At 42.1% G+C, this 18,609-nt stretch overlaps 1 long non-coding RNA gene across 1 annotated transcript; it reads left to right on the top strand.

The window, feature by feature from the left end:
* Positions 1-16,603: 16,603 nt before the first annotated feature.
* Positions 16,604-17,560, top strand: LOC130681663 (uncharacterized). Its single transcript, XR_008994867.1, has 3 exons — positions 16,604-16,700; positions 16,793-16,872; positions 17,433-17,560. It is a non-coding gene; the product is annotated as an uncharacterized LOC130681663 (long non-coding RNA).
* The last annotated feature ends 1,049 nt before the right edge of the window (positions 17,561-18,609 follow it).

The following is an 18,609-nucleotide window of genomic DNA, read 5'->3' as shown; positions in this document are numbered from 1 at the left end:
GCTCACAAAACTCCAAGAAACATTTTACTTACTAGGTCACCACTTTACTATCGAGGGGTATAACTCAGGAATGACCAGATAGAAGAGAGGGCAGAGGGCAAAGCATGGAGAGAGAATGAGGAGTTTTCATACCCTTTCAGAGTACATCACAATCACCAAATCTCTACATGTTCACCAAACCCAGAAGATCTCTGAACCTGGTCCCTTTGGGTTTTTATGGAGGGTTCATTACATAGGCATAACTGGTTAAGTGATTGCCCATTGGCTATTGATTTCACCTCCAGCCTCTCCCTCACCTTAGAGGTCAAGGGGACAGGACTGAAAGTTCCAAAGGTTCAATCACATGATTGGTTTTGGGGCAACCAGTCCCCATCCTTAGGTGAGGTCCATAAATTACCTCATTAGCGTAGTAAAAGATACCTTTGTCCCTCTCATCACTTAGGAATTTCTAAGAGTTTTAGGAGCTGCATGTCAGAATCAGGGACAAAGGCCAAACATATACTTCTTACTGTAAATCACAATATTGCAAGTACACACAGCTTTGTATGGAGAACTCCTAACCTCTTCCTGCCCCTATTCCCACTTCCTTCACTCTAAGCAATTGGAGGCTGAGGTAGGTGTGGGGTAAGAAAAAACAGCTTGCTAGAAACTGTCTGAAATCATCCATCCTCACCAACTGCCACAGACCAATGCTGTCCTAAAAGCTGGCGTGGTGACCCAGAAAGTATGAGAAAATTCATATTTTTACCTGTACAGGGTGATGAGAAAGCGTCATCACTTCACACTTACAATAGCATTAGAATTTAGTCTGTAGTCAACAAACGCTTGGGGAATAAATTAATACGTGTCTGTGTGTGTATATGTGTATGTGAGAGAGAGAGAGACAAAGGATCTAAATACATTGGTTTCTTGTTAAAGGATCTGTTCTGTAAGAAAGCATTTCACTGAAATATGGAAGTGTTTCTCCTGACTGAATGAAAATGGGTCAAATGTCCTTGTTTCTCATCACATTGGCCCCCTTCTGTACATATAGGCAAGTCCACACCATTTGTTATTTGTGTTTGTGTTTACACTCAGGGCCTTTAAAAAAAATGATACCGCCAACATGTAAACATATTCTTATTTGTAAATGATTCAAATAATATGGAATACAAAACATATATGGACGGGAATGTGAATATCTTTATTCTTCCCACTGACTCACCTAGCTGGTGGAGGGAATGTCAACATTTTGGTGAACAACCTTCTGATCTTTTTATCATGCATTTATATGTACCCACTACATACTACACCCACATACTTTTGTTTATTTTACACACATGTGATCATAATGTACAGACAAACCATCCTTCAACTAGCTTTTTTACTTAAGAATAGGCCTTACAGAGCTTTGCACATCATTGCATGTGGCTCTACTTCCTTCTTCTAATGGCTCCAGTATTTCATACTGTGGAGACAATATGCTCTGTGTCACCACTTCCCTGGATGAAAAAGCATACATCCTTGCACAGCCATCTTTGTGAACATATGTAAGTATTTCTTTAGGATGGGAAAATTGTGGCATCAAAGGATATATGCATTTAAAAAAATTGTTCTTTCAGATTCACTCTCCCTCATGTTTCATATTATGCATCAGTTCCTGGTCAAACATTTGATACTTGCAGCAATTTCAATTTTTAAATCTGTAGGCAAAAGTTTGCACAGATCTTTTCATTTTTACCTTTCAGATGATAGTGACTTTAAATCTTTTATTAATTATTTACTTATAGTTTCTCTTCAGTAAATATTTTTCTATCTTTCACCTCTTTTAAAATAGGCTATTTTGCCTTTCCTTATTAATTTGTAGGGATTCAATATACAATACATATTAATTATTAGTCTTTTAAATGTGTTGCAATGTTTTCTGTCACATAACTTAATTTTACGTATGGTGTTTTTGGTGGTTTTAAAATATTTAATTAGACAAATCTACCACAATTTTTCTTTATGGCTTTTTTTGTCTTATTTAGAAATTATTTCCTCATCCCCAAATTGGAAAAATATTCTACAATGCTTTCTTTTGACATACATTTTAGGAATCACTTTCATCTGGAATTAATTCCATTGGGTGTTGTTGGGTATGAAGAATTTTTTCAGATATATTACTAGTTACTTCACCCAACATAGTTTGATAAATTGCCCATTTTCCCAACTCATTTGAAATGTCACTTTTAGCATAAACTAAAGTTTTATATAGACCTGAGTTTGTACTTGGACATTGGTTAAGAATTACATGTTCCAGGAAAACTTAGTACATAACCCTCAACAATGAAAAATATCCAAACATGGCTTAAGAAAGATGTGGGGAAGGCAGTTACACAAAGTTAATAATGATAAAGGAGAAACAACCACCTTAAAAGAACCAATAAAGTTGACTAAAATCCAGGCATGTGAGCCTGAAAACCTAGATAAAAACAAATAACTTTCCAGAAATATACCAAATTTACCAAAATTGACTCCAGAAAAGTTAGAAAATCTTAACAATTTGATTTTTGTATAAGAAATAGAGAAAATTGTCAAAGGACTACACCCCACAAAAGTAAGTACCAGATGGTATTACAAGTGAATTTGATAAAGCCATTAAAAAGCAGATAATTTCAATGGCTTTTAAAGAGTTCCATACCTCAGAAAAAAGTGAAACCTCTACATTGTCTCTATGAAACAAGTGTAATTAAAGATAGATCCCATTTATAAATCTTGATGCAATAATTCTAAATAAAATATTTGAAAATAGAATCTGGAAGAACCTTAAATTAATAATATCATGGCCAAACAGGGTTTAGGTCAGGATGGCAAGAAAGGTTCAGGATTAGGAAATCTATTTATATAATTCATCAAAATAATAGTTTTTAGGAAGATAAATTATTGATCCTCTATTTAGATACTAAAAAAGCATCTGACAAAATTCAACAACCATCCTTGATTAAAAAAAAAAAATTCAGTAGGACAAGATAGATGCTTCCTTAAAATTAAATTAAGGCATTATATTGCTCATGCAATTGTAGATTAATGATACCAAAAAAAAATTAAATGAAGCTATCTCAGCTCAAAAGCTGAGACTATTTCCATTAAAGTCAGAAACAAGGATGCCATTATTATTATCATTAACATTATTATTATTTCATACTGTACAGAAGGTACTGGCCAATACAGCTAGAAAAGGGGGGAAAAATCAGACATATGAAACTGGAGACGAAAGGTAGAATCATATATTGATATATAATCAAAATATCACCTTTTATACTGATAATGATTAATTGTAGAGTGTAGTGTCTGTCTCTGGGCAAGTGATTTGTTCTTACAGAGCCCCAGAAGGAGGGGAACTTACCCCATCCCAGGTGGCAGTGAACTGGGGTAGGGCTCTTTCTGTAAAATTTATTGTAAAGGATGCTGGGTTGATGCTTCTGTAACCAGGATATCTGTCCTCTCTCTGAGCTATTACAACAACTATTGCCTATATCATTAATTTGCAGTTAATCTCATGTGGCCCAGCGCCATCATAGGGATGGGTGGTCAGATGCTGTCAGTGCGCCACTCACATCCAGTTGGCACACTCGGCCATTTCCAGGCACACTGTTCACACTGATGCATACAGGTGTGCTTCCACTAACAAGAGCCAGCGCCTACTCTGTTGGAAAGCCACTCTCAGGCAGCAATAACCGGCCTTGCCTGCCAAAACTTGTAAGTACCTCCCACCCCACTACCTGATACCCTAAACCTATGACTGATGGGTGGGGGGTATGTACACTCCAGCTGCCTTGACGCCGACGCAGACCCTGTCTCAGGGCTCCTCTGGGGGACTGAGCCAGTTACCCTCCTCGGAACTCCTTTTCCGGCTCCACCTCCCAAATCACTTTCATTTTCACACAAATCTTCAGAAACCTATTCTATTTACAGTCCAGTGTCGTTCATATATTTTTCTTGTTTTAAATTGTGTTCCTATGCTCAGTGGTTGCAGTAGAGGACTCCATGCGGATACGAGCAGCGCACCGATAAAGCACAGCTCTCACACTTCCTTATACTTTGCATGGTATACTTTTATGTGCAATAGGGACTAGACTTTTTTTTATTGCTTTCTCTTTTCATTTAAAAAAAAAACTCATTAGGTTGTCTCAAACCATATATGAAAAGACAAAGTGTTTGGAGTAGGTACATATCTATCTTGCAAAGGATGTTATTCACAGTCAGAGTATTTTAAAGTTATTTTATGAACACAACAATACGTCACACACATTTATAAAGAACTCAGAGAAAATTTAGGTTGGTATGAATATTGTATGAAATTATTTTATGGGATTGAACAACTCAGTACATGCTCTCAGAGACATTTTAATGTTGAAGTTGCTTTTAAGAATTATTGACTAGTGAATAATTAAAATGTTGTCAGAATGGATTCAAGGCCAATTAGTTTGGGTGCAGATAAAAGGTCCTAAGAAATCTATGACTGCCAAACAAGGGCAATTAATACGATTTTATTTGCATGTGAAAAAAAAATCAGCATGGGTATTAAAATGTGCATTTTCTAGAATACAGTAATCTACTTTTCATGCCCAAACTAGAAATGTGATACTAACATAAAAATGAATCCAATAATGGAGGTGCAGGAAAATAGTAAAAATATCTGACATTTGTATATGCTTTACTTTTCAATATAAATTTCACAGCTCTTTTATCTGGATTGCCGGACCTAAAACCCATTTATAAGTTTATCCAAGCTACCATTTCCATCCCTGTGAATGGACTGATTAATGAATTTCAGACAACCAATTTGACATTTTTGTACTAAATTAAACTGGTTATTTGGCCAAACCAACTGCATCTGGGGTATAAGCAGAGATTTTTCAGAGACAGTGGGGGTCAGTCTGTGCCTTACTTCAGCCATGCTCAGCGCCTGGGTCCCTGGGAGTCAGGCTTAGAACATGTTCCTGTGCTAATACACAGTCCCAATTCCAAGTTCCCTGAAGCACTCGAGGTGGGGCGGACGCTGTATTGGCAGCTCTCGTACACCTGTGAGTGGGCTTGCAGCTCCCTTTCGTCCTACTCTTTGTGTTCTTGTGCCCCAAGCCCCGTGATTGTTATACTCCTGCTTTTGGGGGTGGTTCTTCCAGCCTTAGTCCTGCCATTTTCCTCTCCGTGCCATCTGCTGCTGACAGGAATGAGCTCCTGTCATGCCTTATGAGGGGATCACGCCACTCAGAAGATACTCAGTTGTTTCTGAGGGGGAACATTTTATTCCTGGAAAACATATGGGGCTAAATAAATGAGGAAGTTTTTCCTACTAGGATTGTTATTAGTAGCAGTAGTCATAGTAGTCTTTATACCCACACTCCTTGTATTTAAAAAACAACTGTCAAATATGATCATAAGGCATTTAGTAAGATCTGTAGATGTCTTTTGATTATCCTATTAATCCAAAACCCACAGTGGAGATTTAAGCTTCTCTAGCATTCAAGCAAGTTGTGGCAAAAAGAAAACCGAAATAAATCCAGGAAATTTTCTAGACATTTTAAAGTTAGGCTCCCTTTTTGCAAAGTGGAGAGCCCTAGGTGGGGATATTTTGTGGAAAATGTGGACCCCAAAATGGTTTGAGCTGAAATATTCTGATGCCTAAGAAAAAGTATTTTACTCTCTGATGAAATTAAGAGGTTAGTTGTTTTAATTTTTTAATTTATGCAATAGCATGCACACAACCTTTTATTGTCTACTTCATTCCACCCCTGGACTTTTAAGTCCACATCACCAGTCTCCCAATAAAATACTATCAGAACTTCTTGGAAAGATTCATTCATTGGTGATCTGAGGAGAAAATACTTGCATACCTTTCTGCTATAGAAACAGTGGGACAGCCACATGCACATATCCTACTTTGAGGCTACAAGAAAGCACCCTGAGTAACTAACAGGATTTCTAGCTGAAAAGAGAAGCTCTTTCTCAGAGCCAAGCAAAGATTTTGTTCAATACTGAATGCTCAAGGTGAAGATGCTCAAGAGATTTTTTTTTTTCCACTTTAGGGGAATATCAAGGTCATTATTTGGAACCCAGGCTATGGCATAAGAAAAAATGATATTCTTTCAACAACAATCTATTTCTTTCTTTGCCTTGACTATTGCCCAAATACATGTGAAAAGCATCAGCCAGCCCCACAGTTTATAACTTGCCCCATTTGTAACAACTATGAAGTCTCACTGGATTCATCTTTTGGTTTGTGTTCCATTTTGACAAATCACTCCAAAGGCTGCCATATATAATAATCACCCTGGAGGAAATAAATATTTTGTATCATTGCTTTCCTCCCAAACTGGAGGTCTTGATAATTACAGTCTGGTATAGTGTCCTTTCTTAACACAACTTCTGGCAAGAAATTTACCACACACATGAAGAGAAAAGGGTTTTCACCAGTTGTTTGCATGTTGACATTGAGTTCCTCTCATTAATATTTAGGTCCTTTGCCCCTGTAGGGGCCTCATCATTTGTTGGTCTGCTCTGTGATGGGATGTCAGCCACTTTTAGATCAGGTCTAGACAGGACAATCAATCTGGCCAAGGCAAAACGATAATTTAATCATTTACGTGGATGACAACCTTAAGGATCGTGTGGTAGTTCATTCAGATTTTGTTAGAGAGAGAGCAAGAAGCTTTGTCAGCTACGTCGTGATCTTTCAGGCATGGCAGGAAGTTGATTCTACACGGCTTTAACCATTGATGAAGAGAAGAAATATCAAAGTTGTTAAGCAAATGGGCTGTGCCAGAATGTTAGGCCATTGGTCCGTGTAGGTACACAGTCCTAAATAATAACGTCTCCTGTTTGGGGTGCTTACTCTAGTGCCAGACATGAATCAACTCAATGATTTCCACACATTAACTCAGCAAACCCTTACAATGACTATGAAGTGTTTTTAGGCCTACTTTACAGATGGGGAAACTGAGACACACAGAAGTTAAGTAAATTATTCAAAATCATGCAGTTGGTAAGTGGCAGAGACAGACTTTGAACTTTCCATGGTACTGCTTGTCCGTAAACATTCATCTCGACATCTCAGAGTGAAATGATCATCAAAATACTCACCTGACACTTTTGGAACCCCTGCATACTCTGATGAAGTAAGGCTACACAGTCCAGGAAATGGGTCCAGTTCTTCATTTCACCCACAGGTATAGCTACAACTTCAACTTCCAGGTGCTGAGTTATTTGACTTTTCTATGTTGAGCAATGGAGAAACACTAGGCGGCCCACTTTCTAGGAATCCTACCATGAGAAAATCCTTTCTAGTGGGGAAGTCACAACTTTAGGAAAGTTGGACTTTTATAGGATCTGCACATAGATACCAGTGATGCTGACTCCTATTGCTTAAGGCTTACAATATTAAGAGCATGTCCTGTACCATACCATTCATTAAATTTCTCTGCTGGTAGGTAATTGTTGTATTTTCCACTCAGGACTGCATTTTGCCTTACAGGAATTGCCTTTGAGTGACCGAGTAACATCCTCTGGAGGGTTTCTTTATCTATGAAATAGGTATAGAAATGTAGACTTTCGGATATTATGGCAAAGAAATCATCAACTGACAGACACCAAATCCTTTTAACCAGTTTTTAGGTATGCACAGCAGTCCATAGAGGACTGACGATACAAAATTTCAATAAGTGCCTTCAGAAATGGAAATCCATTTACTTGCTTATATAGTTTCTTATCTTAACAGTTGAATTTCCTGGCTTTGATCACTGTGATCAATTCAACTTCATTTAGGGATATTGCATTCTTCATGTGGCATTTTTCACATTGACTGTGTTTTTAGCAGCACAATATTTGTGTTTTCAAATATACATTTTGGAATTTGGACAAAAAGGGCTATGAAATGTCTTCTTTCTGCACCCCCCTTACTGGAGGATAACCAAGAAGTGTTGTTTAATTTGCTCACTGATTTATCACAAACATCTGGCATATAGTAGGTGCTCAAGAATTAGTTATTGAATAAATGGAGCTGTAAATGTACATATCCAGATTTTAGAAGGAAATGAAATGTTTCACTGCTAGCCTTTGGAGTCACAAGATTAAGAATTCCAAGTCAGCTTACCAATTGTATGACCTGGAGCAAATTCTTAGGCTCTTGGAAATGCAATTTCCTCATTGAAAAATTGAAAATTTCTTCATAAATTCACAGGGCAGAAATGAGGATTAGCAGGTTGTGTAGAAAAAGGGCCTCCCTGTGTCCAGGGCCAGATGGAGACCCACAAGAAGAAGCAGTCTGTGATCTCCAAGCACTTCTTAGTTATTTATGTGTAACAGGAAGGTAAAATTATCTCATCTTGTCAATGGGGCTGGCTAAAGCCTGTGTAGAAAACTAGCTAGTTATCTACAGTTACAGCTGATTTCCTCACTCTCTACAATGCCTAGAGGTGACCTGGAGTTTAGAATACACTTTGGGAGTTTGAAGGAGGTGATGATGTGAAGTCTCCAACAGCTCCCGGGGTCCTTTCATCTTCAGCAGTTGACCGGAAGGACAGGCTTGAGCTTCTACCCATCAGGCAGGGCTGGTGCCCTGGGGCTTGAAAGACATGATAGGAGAGCAGGTGACGACATGCCTGATGACTTTAAAATGTTATTTATAGCCCACTGCGTTGGTCACAACAATTTCCATTGCAACTTTCCTCTGGAATTCCTCAGGCTGGGAAACAGCAACTTCAAAATCTCCTTTCTCAAAGGAAAAGGAGACTGACCTTAGCGGACTGTGGGTCTGGCAGGTTAGGGTGGTGGCTGGGCACCTGACTCCGGACAAACGTCTCCGTATCGTGGCGTGGGCTTGCACCGCCTTCCTGCTCCTTGCTGTAAGGGAGGCTGTGCCTAGAGGAGGCTGGAGAGGGAGGATTTGCCCATATGTTTGCAAGATGAGCTTACAAGTTCCAGAGCAAAGTCCCCACGCCAGCCAAAGAGAAGCACATATGTGCTGCACATTAAACTCCTAGTAGAATGGGGGGTGGGGAGAGGGAATGTAGAGAGACAGATAACAGGAACCTTTGGGTTGATGTTTCCAAGGAAAACTGGTGTTGGCTGTCACCAGCCTCTTCCTTGCACTGGCACCAAGGCTGCAGAGAAAGAACAAACCCAGGAGTCTTGGCAGAACACTTACCATTACTCAGTTTTTGCAAAATATGGCCCTCGGTGCTAATGTTTGGTGGAAAACAGTCTTAGCTATCACTTTGATGCCATTAATGCTCCGCTGCTATATTAACCACGCAGCCATCTGTTTGAGAGGCTCCCATTTTTAATTGGGACACATCTTAAGCAAGATGCTTAAGAACGTATTGAATGAAGTTGTTCTTGATTCTGACAGGGCAGTGAGGGTGACTTGATTCTTCCTTTCTGTCACTACTCAGGTAGAACTGACCACGGCTGGCACCTCAAGAGCAGAGTTGTGAGTTGGTGGAGGAAGCAGGGCCAGACAGAGCCCAGAGTGGGGAGAGGGTAGTCGGCCACATGGGGAGGCCCATGCAGAAGATGCAGAAGAAAAGAGAGGGCCACACTGGTATGCGATGTGGGAAAGCATTCCTATCAGTTGGGGTCCAATTCTTAGCTAAGGCGAGGCTCCCAGAGCCCAAGCCATCAGCTTCCGGACCTTCGGGTGTACCACTGCAGGATCCCAGACAGCGGCCTGGGGTGTGAGCACCAGGGAAAGACAGAGACCAAAACGGCGTCGGGCCAGGCAGGGGCAGCCCGTGTGCTCGGCGAGGCAGGGCCTGTGTTTCTTTTGTCTACATCTGTATCCACATGCCAAGGGCAGAGCCTGATTTAACATGTACATAATAAATGTTTGTTGAATGAACAAGTGGAAGAAAGCAAAGCCGAGCCAAGCCACGGAGGCTGAGCTAACACTGGGCGGGGCAGGCAGGCCAGGATTAGGCAGGCCTGCGGGCGCTCAGAGTAACGATAGCCTGTAGGTGGGGGGCAGCAGAGCCAAGGAAGGCCAGACCCCACCAGTGGGTGGCCTGGTCGGAGGACGACATGCCGGCCGTGGTGTGACTGACTGAGGAACGGCCAGGGGCCAGGCCTTTGGTAGGGGGTTGGGGGCGTGACCCATCCCTACGGCTGGCAGGGGGGCACGTCTGCAGGTGAGCCTTGGAGGTGATCTCCCTGCAGAAGGCTTCACTCCCTTATATTCCATGCTGTCACAGCAATGGCTCTGTCGTGGGGGGCGCAGGCTCTCAGGTTACACACCTGCAGCTTGGCAGTTAGAGAATGTGAAGTCTGGGGAATCCAACCTCCTCATTACAGAGATGAGGAGATTGGGACTGAAAGGCGATTAACGATGTGTTGGACAGAGCCCAAAGTAGTTTCTCTTTTATTCTGATTGTTTTTCATCTTTACACGGTGTTTGTTGTGTCCTGTGCCCCTTCTAGACTGTAAGCTCCCTCGGAAGCTATTTTTGTGAGGTCACCATCTCACGCACACATGGCTTGATTTAACGGGGAAGCAGCCTCAGAAACAGCTGTTGGCTGATTGGCGGAATGAGTGTGCAAATCAGTAAAAGAATCCATTTTTTTAAGGGGCAAGTGGGTTTGGGAACTCTGGTTCCTTAAATAATGAAAAAGCTGCTGAGAGCTCAGTGTAGCCTCTCTCCCTCTCAGGCCTGTCCAGTGCTCAGGAGTCAGAGCAGAAGCTGTCTCTCAGGCGCCCCCGCCTCTGCTCTAGGGCCCGGTGATGGCGGCAGAGCAGATGGCCTTGGGCTTTACTATGTCAACAGCAGCCTCAAGCCCAGGCGGGAGAGGCCTTTCTACCTTAACTTACAGGGGCCATAAACCAGGAAAATTACAATTGGTTCTTTCTCCCCACCCCCAGATCTAAAATTTTGTAATTTTATTAATTCAATTGTGAAAATTACATGGCGTAAATTAAAAAATTAAAGCACGCCTTCATATTCTTTTTAGTCACACAGTTATTATGCATCAATGAAAATAGAATATTTTGTGACTAACAACTTCCTCTCTGTCAATTTTTTTTTTATTTCACAAGTTAGTCATTAAAATTTCATTGACAGTACACTAAAATACATTAGGAATGATTAGGTCATTTGGAATCTAAGAAACAAAGAAAGGAAATCACAAGCCAGGTTCATAGATACAGAGAAGAGATTGATGGTTGTCAGAGGGTATGGGTGGAAGGTGGGTAAAATGGGTGAAGGGGCTCAAAAGGTACAAATTTCCAGTTACAAAATGCATAAGCCAAGGGATTGTAATGTACAAGATGGTGACTAGAGGTGATATAATACCAGATCGCATTTTGTAAAGTTGCTGAGAGAGTGAATCTTAAAAGCCTTCATCCTAAGATAAAAAAAAGTATTTTTGTAACTATGTGCGGTGACAGATGGTGACGAGACGTGGTTGCCATTTCACAGTGTATACAACTGCTGAATCATAATGCTGTACACCAAAAATTAATATAATGTGATATGTCAATTATACCTTGAAGAGTCAATTCCAGCATCAAAGGGAGACAAAAGAGAAATCTCAAATTCTTAAACACTGTTACTTATTTTAAAGTGGAACCTCCATGTTTGGTGAAGAAAGTCTAGCCCAGTGGCTATACTGGATGATGGTCTTCAGCCCTGAAACCGGGCGCGCTCATCCTGGTGCAGTGAAGCGTCCTTTAAAAATAGGTTCCCCAGGCCCAATGTGAAGCATAATTCAAGGATGGGGCAGAAAAATAGATATTTTGAAGAAACTCCCCAGGGGATTTTGATGTATATTCTGATTAACTAATTGAATTAAAAGAAAAAAAAAACAAATTATCAGAGAGTAGCCCTTTAGCACCAACCCCCAGGGAAGGTGAAATTTCCTCTGGGGTTTCAATTTTGAATTATCTTCACCCCCTCTCCCCACCCTCTACCTCTGCCAGTATCCAAAGAGTCCAACTCCCACCCATACAAACCTCTCTCACAAAGGATCTCTTCAAGTCATTCACACCACATTGAAGGTAACTGATGAGGCTTAATTCTTAGCCCCATTTTATGGCTAATTAAACTTCATTTTCTTTGAAATAGAATTAATATAGCTGAAAATGTAGGGGTGTCATCCATTGATTGAAGCAGGGCCCTTGAACCTGGGCACTGTGGACATACTGGGTTGGGTAATTCTTTGATGTAGGGGCCATCCTGGGTTTTATAGGATGGTCAGCAACATCCTGGCTTCTCCCCCCTAGACAATAGCATCATTCTCCTGAGTTGTGACAGTCAAACCTGTCTCCAGAGATTGCCAAACCTTCCCTGCAGGACACACTTGCCGGATTATCACTGGCCTAGAGCAAGATCGAATATGGTGCACCTGTAGGAAGGCGGGATTCAGAAGTGGGGCAGACCATGGTGGGGTAAGAAAACTGGAGAACTCCATAGGAGGCAGAACCTGGGTTAAGAAGAAGGCATTATTGCCTTCACTCACCTCGTCCTCTATCTGCAGTTATTTGAATTTTAACTATGGTCACAGTACAGGAATGATTCTAATTATGGAATTTTAGGTCTGAGTTAGCTAATGGACAAAAGTATTTGAAGAGCTGGAGAGATTTTTATGGTGCACCCCAAACCCAGGTGCTCGCCTGGAAGTAAAAATGGCCCCGAGCAAACAATCCCTCATCAGAAGATGCTCTGCGAAGCTGGAGACAGCCAAGGCAAATTCCCAAAGTCCGCTGCTCACTTCCCATGCTGTGACAGCACTCCAGAGCCCTGTGACACGGGGCAAGAGACTGCCCCGTTCCCCCAGGAGGCCTTTCTGCAGAAACACTCACAGTTCAGAAATAGTGCTGCCGTTGGCCGTGAAACAATAAAAAATAGCTACATGAAGGATACAGGGCCAGCAGGCCAAGAGGCCTCCAGCAGGAGACATTTCTGTAGTCTGCAGGTGTGCGTAGGGGGGTGTGGAAATGCCGCGGTTAATTTTTAACTTCCCCCTTGATGAGTACTGCAGGTCAGAGGACAGTGTGTCTAAGGTGTTCAGGCTGGGGTGTCACCTGATGGGCACCAGGTGACTGATGCTCTGGGCCCTGGGGCCATCCTGACCCTCTGCCATGGCCCCCAGGACCCAGCTTTAATTACACCAGCATCCCGTTTCACACTCGTCTTGGATGACATGCTCCTTCCCACTACCTTTCCATTGTTCTCCTTGCTCTAAGTCACAGCCCTCCGGCGATGACCGTTGTGTATTATGAACTCATTGCCTCGGTCTCTGTGTGCTGTGTGGTGACGTCACAGCTTCTGGGGAATAGGGCTCCCTTTTTACTCGGCTCACAACCTGCTGCAGCTCCCTTTTGTGTTCTCTCCAGGGCAGCGAATGCTCAGAGCAATCAGTTCTCTTTTACGTGGGTGCTGCCTTCCACCAGACATGTGATTTCCTGTCAATCGCAGGGTGCGGGCTCAGCAGAAATGAAACCTGGGGTGTGCGGGATCAGTGACTGGCATCTAGGGGCAGGTTCAGTTCGTTATCCCACAGACAACCTCAGGCAGGGGCAGCAAAGTAACTGAGACAAGAGCATAAATTCTACATCTTTTCAAAGTTTTGTTATAACACAAACAGGACAGTTTTAAAATAAAGGCAAGTAAAAAGACATGAAAACCATCTATTATTGCACCACACAGAGCTAAGTACTGTCCTATTTTCACTCATACCCTAGACTTTATTCCAAACATATGTGAAGCGGGAAGGGGAGTCTCCTTACAAGGAGACTGGGTGTGTGGACACCTCCTCACCCTCAGCCAGACCGCGATGCGTGTGTTCTGTTTTCCATGTGCAGAGGGACCTGAGCATTCTGGTGAAGGAAGAGGGAAGTGATCATACATGTCTACTTGGGGCTCTGAGTCAAGGTGGAAAACAAAAGAGCAGATACAGATCTTGAAGGAGCTAATTCTCAGGAGACTCTGGGACTTGGAGCAAAAGCAGACTTGCTCTAGTGGCCTAGTTGGCAAAGAAGGTCACAAAATAGAGAGATGTCCCTTTCTCCCTGAGCTCGCAAGAAACTGAGGTGGCCTGAGGTTTCTGGCCTTCTGTGGCACAACAGGAAATGAATGGCCTTTTGGATGTCTCCACTGGGACACTTCACAGGCCCCTCACACTCAACTTGTCCCAAGCTGAACTCACCAGATCCATTCCTCTGGCTGTGTCCCCAGCTCATGAGTGTCACCACCACCCCGTACCAGGTGCATGAGTCACGCACTTGCGAGTCATCCCAGCCTGTTCCCCTGTCCTCATCCTCCATTACCCACCAACCAGCAAGGCCTACACTCCAATTTTCTCTTGAATCCATCCTCACTGCCACTGTCCCGGTTCAGGACAACATCATCGGGTTACCTGGCTGTTCCATGGCTTCCCAGAAGGTACAGCAGCGTCTGGTCTCAGTCCTGCTCAGCCCATCCTCCCCAGTGCTGTTGGAAATGACCCTTCTAACACAGAAACGGAACCATGTCACTCCACCGCTCAGATGGTGTCAGTGGCATCTCATCAACTGTAGACAGGAAGATAAGGCTTTGCAGAGTCGTACCTCGCTGTACAGCCTCACAAATGTGTCTCAACCCACCTGTGCCCCCTACTCACTTCTCATGCTTTTATAAGGTCAAATTGTGTGAAGCTCCCTGAACATGCCAACTTTTTTCTCTTTTTCTCCCTTCTTCTCTCTCATCTGTACTCTCCCCTACTTATCTTCTTAAAAAATACTCTTGTCCATTTTCATTTCAAGGGTTTCTCATCTTTCAAACCATCTCTGGCTCCTCCAGGGAGATTTATTGTTCTCCTATGTTTTTACTGTTGCTAATTCATAAATCCATTTTAGTTCCTGTACCTTCTGCTGTCATTGTGGGTTAACAGGCCTACGTCCCCACTGACTCCTAAGCCTCCTAGGAAAGAGGAATGTGCCATCTAACCTCGAGGCCCCAGAATTTAGCACCAGGATTAACATGAGGTGCTCAGTAAATATTTGTTAAATACATGAAGGAATGAATGAAAAAACAAATGACAAACAAATAAAGCCCAAACCCTAAACCTAAATGAATAAACCCAAACATTCAGGTTTGTCTTTACACTTTCCTCTTGGTGTGGATGTTACATCAGCACGGGGCAGTTTGCCATCGTAGCAGGAGAGCAACATGCCAGGAAATGAGAAGCGCAGGCTTCTCAGTGAGGCTACCCTGAGTTCAAACTGGCTTCTGTCATTTATGAGCCATATGACAGTCAATCTACATGAGCTTCTGTTTTCTACTAACTTAAGGGCAGCCTTATAATCTTACTCCTCTTCCATCCATCTGTGCAGCCCAACTCCTTGTGTATGTGATGTTCCCCAAACATGCCACGCTTTCACTCCTTTTCTACTAAATGGGGATATTACTGTGTATTTCACAGGGTTAAAGGGCAGATGCAATGATATATTTTATGTACAGCATTTATAATACCTGACGTGTAGGACTCACTCAATAAAGGACAGTTGTTATTCATATTATTATTAGGTTTTATGTTACTACTATGTCATCGAAGCACTGGAATAATTGTTTTTAACCTTATTAGTGTCAAAGACCCTCTTAGGATCCTTTACACACAGACACATTTCATATACTATTTCACGAGTTTCAAGGAACTCCCAAAACAGTTGCATGGGATCCACGCTGATATTCCTTATACTAGAAAATGGAACAAGCAAGAAAGACAAACCTTCTAATTGTATTTTACTTTAAAAAAACTCTGAAATTCAGTTATAAGTTGTCAGTAACTAGGTGAAAGACCACAGATGAATCTGAATTTCTTAATATGACTGGCAAAATGCCATCAGATTAAGATAACTATTTGAAGACTCTGTGAAACTTCTTAGAGAAGCCTGGAGTCTTTCTTACTTAAAACAGAGAAGAAACTGCACACTGTAAGGTAAGTGTGTTGTCGAGAGACAACACAGATGCTAAAGGAATTCAGAAAAATTGGCATTATTCCTGATCTCCTCCAGTCAGTTGGGAATAGTCCACTACCAGTGTCTAGAAGTGACTCTGACAATGTGGAAATCCAAACCTCATAGTGCTTGTATTTCTAATAGGATTTATCAGGCACCAGTTTATTTTATGTCAATAGGGGACAATAGAGTTTCTCCTTTTAAGTAAGTTAATCTTTTACAATAAATGAAATGTACCAGGGGCCCTTTTGATTTATTAGACTGTGATGAAGACATGTGTATGAAGTGAAGAATCCTTCTCTTATTATCAATTTCCCAATAATTTGAATATTTTGTAACTTTGGAGACCAGCACTTTTAGATATATTAATAAAAGTACAGCCATACAATGTTGACATCATCTATAATGCACTTAATGTTTCTTTCTATTTTAGGAATATACCTCCCTGGAACTGCCCTGTATTTAGGCTGGAGTTAATATTTTAATCATGCAGAAGTTTGTTTATCTAAGGTTGGTGGCCATGCCTATCAACATATAGTATTTTCTAGAGAAACATCATGGCTATAAAGAGCTTGTCAGAGTTGGGATGAATAAACATCTGTTGCATAACCTGAAAGTAACAAATTAAATGTTCAACTCCAAAACCCGCTTTCAATTTTGACAAGGCACAACACATGGCTGACCAGCATAAGACTACATTTCTCAGCCTCTATATAGCTATATATGGCCATGGTCCAAGTTCCCACCAGTGAGATGTAAGTAGGAGTGATTTACACAACTTCCCTGCTCCAGCACACCTTTAAAATTAATTTGATTCAGTTCTTATTCCCCTCTTTTTCATTCTCAGGGATTAGAATGAGTATGAGGTGTAAACCAGGGCTGACCATCAGGATCAGAGCAGCATTCTGGGGAAGAGGTGAGCGCAGGGTAAAAGGAACCTGGATTCTTGGTTCCTTAAGAGGTACAGCCGCCTCTCCACCTTGGATTGCTTGCCATCCTCTGATTTGTTATGAGACAGAGCAAGGTAAACTTCTATCCCACGTAAGCCACTGTTTTTGGACTTCTTTGTTAAATGTCTTGTGCCCTAATTGAGCCACAGTTCCATTATGATGACACATGGTGTGCTAGGAAGCCTCTGAGACAGTTCCCAGTGACCCTTGCCTCCTGCTCTGCTCATCTTCTGTTGGATGTGAGCTTGGCTCGTGACTCTTTTAACCCAGAGAATAAGACAAAGATAATGTGTTGTTACCTCCATGATTCAGTTCTGGAGGCCTGTAACTTCCCTCTCACTAGCAGATTCTCTCCTTTGCTGGTTTCAATGATATGAGCTGCTATGCTGCAAAGGCCCATGTAGCGTGGAACTGAAGATGACATCCAGCCAATAGCCAACACGAAATGGAGCCCCTCAGTCTGACAGCCCACAAGGACTTCAGTTCTGCCAGCAACATTGCCAACTTGTAACAGATCCTTACTGGTCTGGCCTTCAGACGACTACACCCCAGGTGATACCTTGATGGCCGTCTGTGAGGGTCCCTGAGGTGCTGGAGCAAGCTGAGCCATGCCCAGATTCCTGACCCACAGGACCTCTGAGACAATAAGACATGGATTGTCTCAAGTTTTGTGTTAATTTGACATGCAGGAATAGTTAATTAGCATCACATAGACATAATTTACTTCTGTACAAAGAATGATAGGTCATTATCAGGGATAGCTCACAAATGCTGTGGATTGAAGTCAGAAAATTAATTTTAAAGTATCAGACAAGGGGGTGAGCTAGACACAGATGTAGGATCTCACAGGGCATCAGTTCTGTAGTGGGGTCACTGAGTTCCAAGGCATGATCCTCTGCTTTGGAGGCCCATGGGCTTGATTTATTAGAAAGCTCCGAGTAGTTCAGGCTCAGGGGAACTTAGCTGGCTAAACACACTCCCAAGAGAGTTATATCAAAATCAGAATGCTAATTTGTTAATTTACCTTGAGGAATAAAACTGTCAAGTGGACCAGATAAATTATATCTCTATAAATTGGAGCTTTAGTTCAATACCCTCTTCTTTTCCCCTTCTAGTCTCTCACCAGAGACATCTTAAATGCATACATCCATAAATATATATGTATACATGGATATGGACATAGATACGGATACAGACATAAACATAGACATAGGTATAGACATAGACATAGATATATCTTATGCATTTCCACATTCAGACCAGACTTCTGTAAGCGCAAACATTTCTTCTGATATGTTGATACCATTGATTCAGTCGCAGCTTGTTTTCACCATCAGCCATGGCTTGCTTCTAGATCTGGTTAAAACTACTTGGTGCCGGTGGACATCTGGAAGCCCAGGTGAGCATGACTCTGCCCACATGGCTCCCTTCCTTGGCTGAGACTTGCTCAGCCACAAGAGGACTTTTCATCCACATTCCTTTGGAGTCTTGGCACAAAGCTGCCATGGACTGATGGGATTAGAGCCTTTAATGCCAACCGTCTGAGCATCCTTGGTGCCCATGTGGATGCTGGCTTTCTGTTTGCTCCCACCTGGTGCTTACAGACAATGCCTCTTTTGTCCATTGTAACAGGCTCTTCTCGTGCCCCACCTCACACTCTCTCTGCCCACCTTTTCCTCCAGCCACTGCTGTGACAACTGGCAGGTATGAACCT

Source organism: Manis pentadactyla, chromosome 19 (genome assembly GCF_030020395.1).
Source record: "Manis pentadactyla isolate mManPen7 chromosome 19, mManPen7.hap1, whole genome shotgun sequence".
NCBI classification, from domain to species: domain Eukaryota; kingdom Metazoa; phylum Chordata; class Mammalia; order Pholidota; family Manidae; genus Manis; species Manis pentadactyla.
Note: the sequence above shows the minus strand (reverse complement) of the source record. Positions and strands in the feature narration are given on the sequence as shown.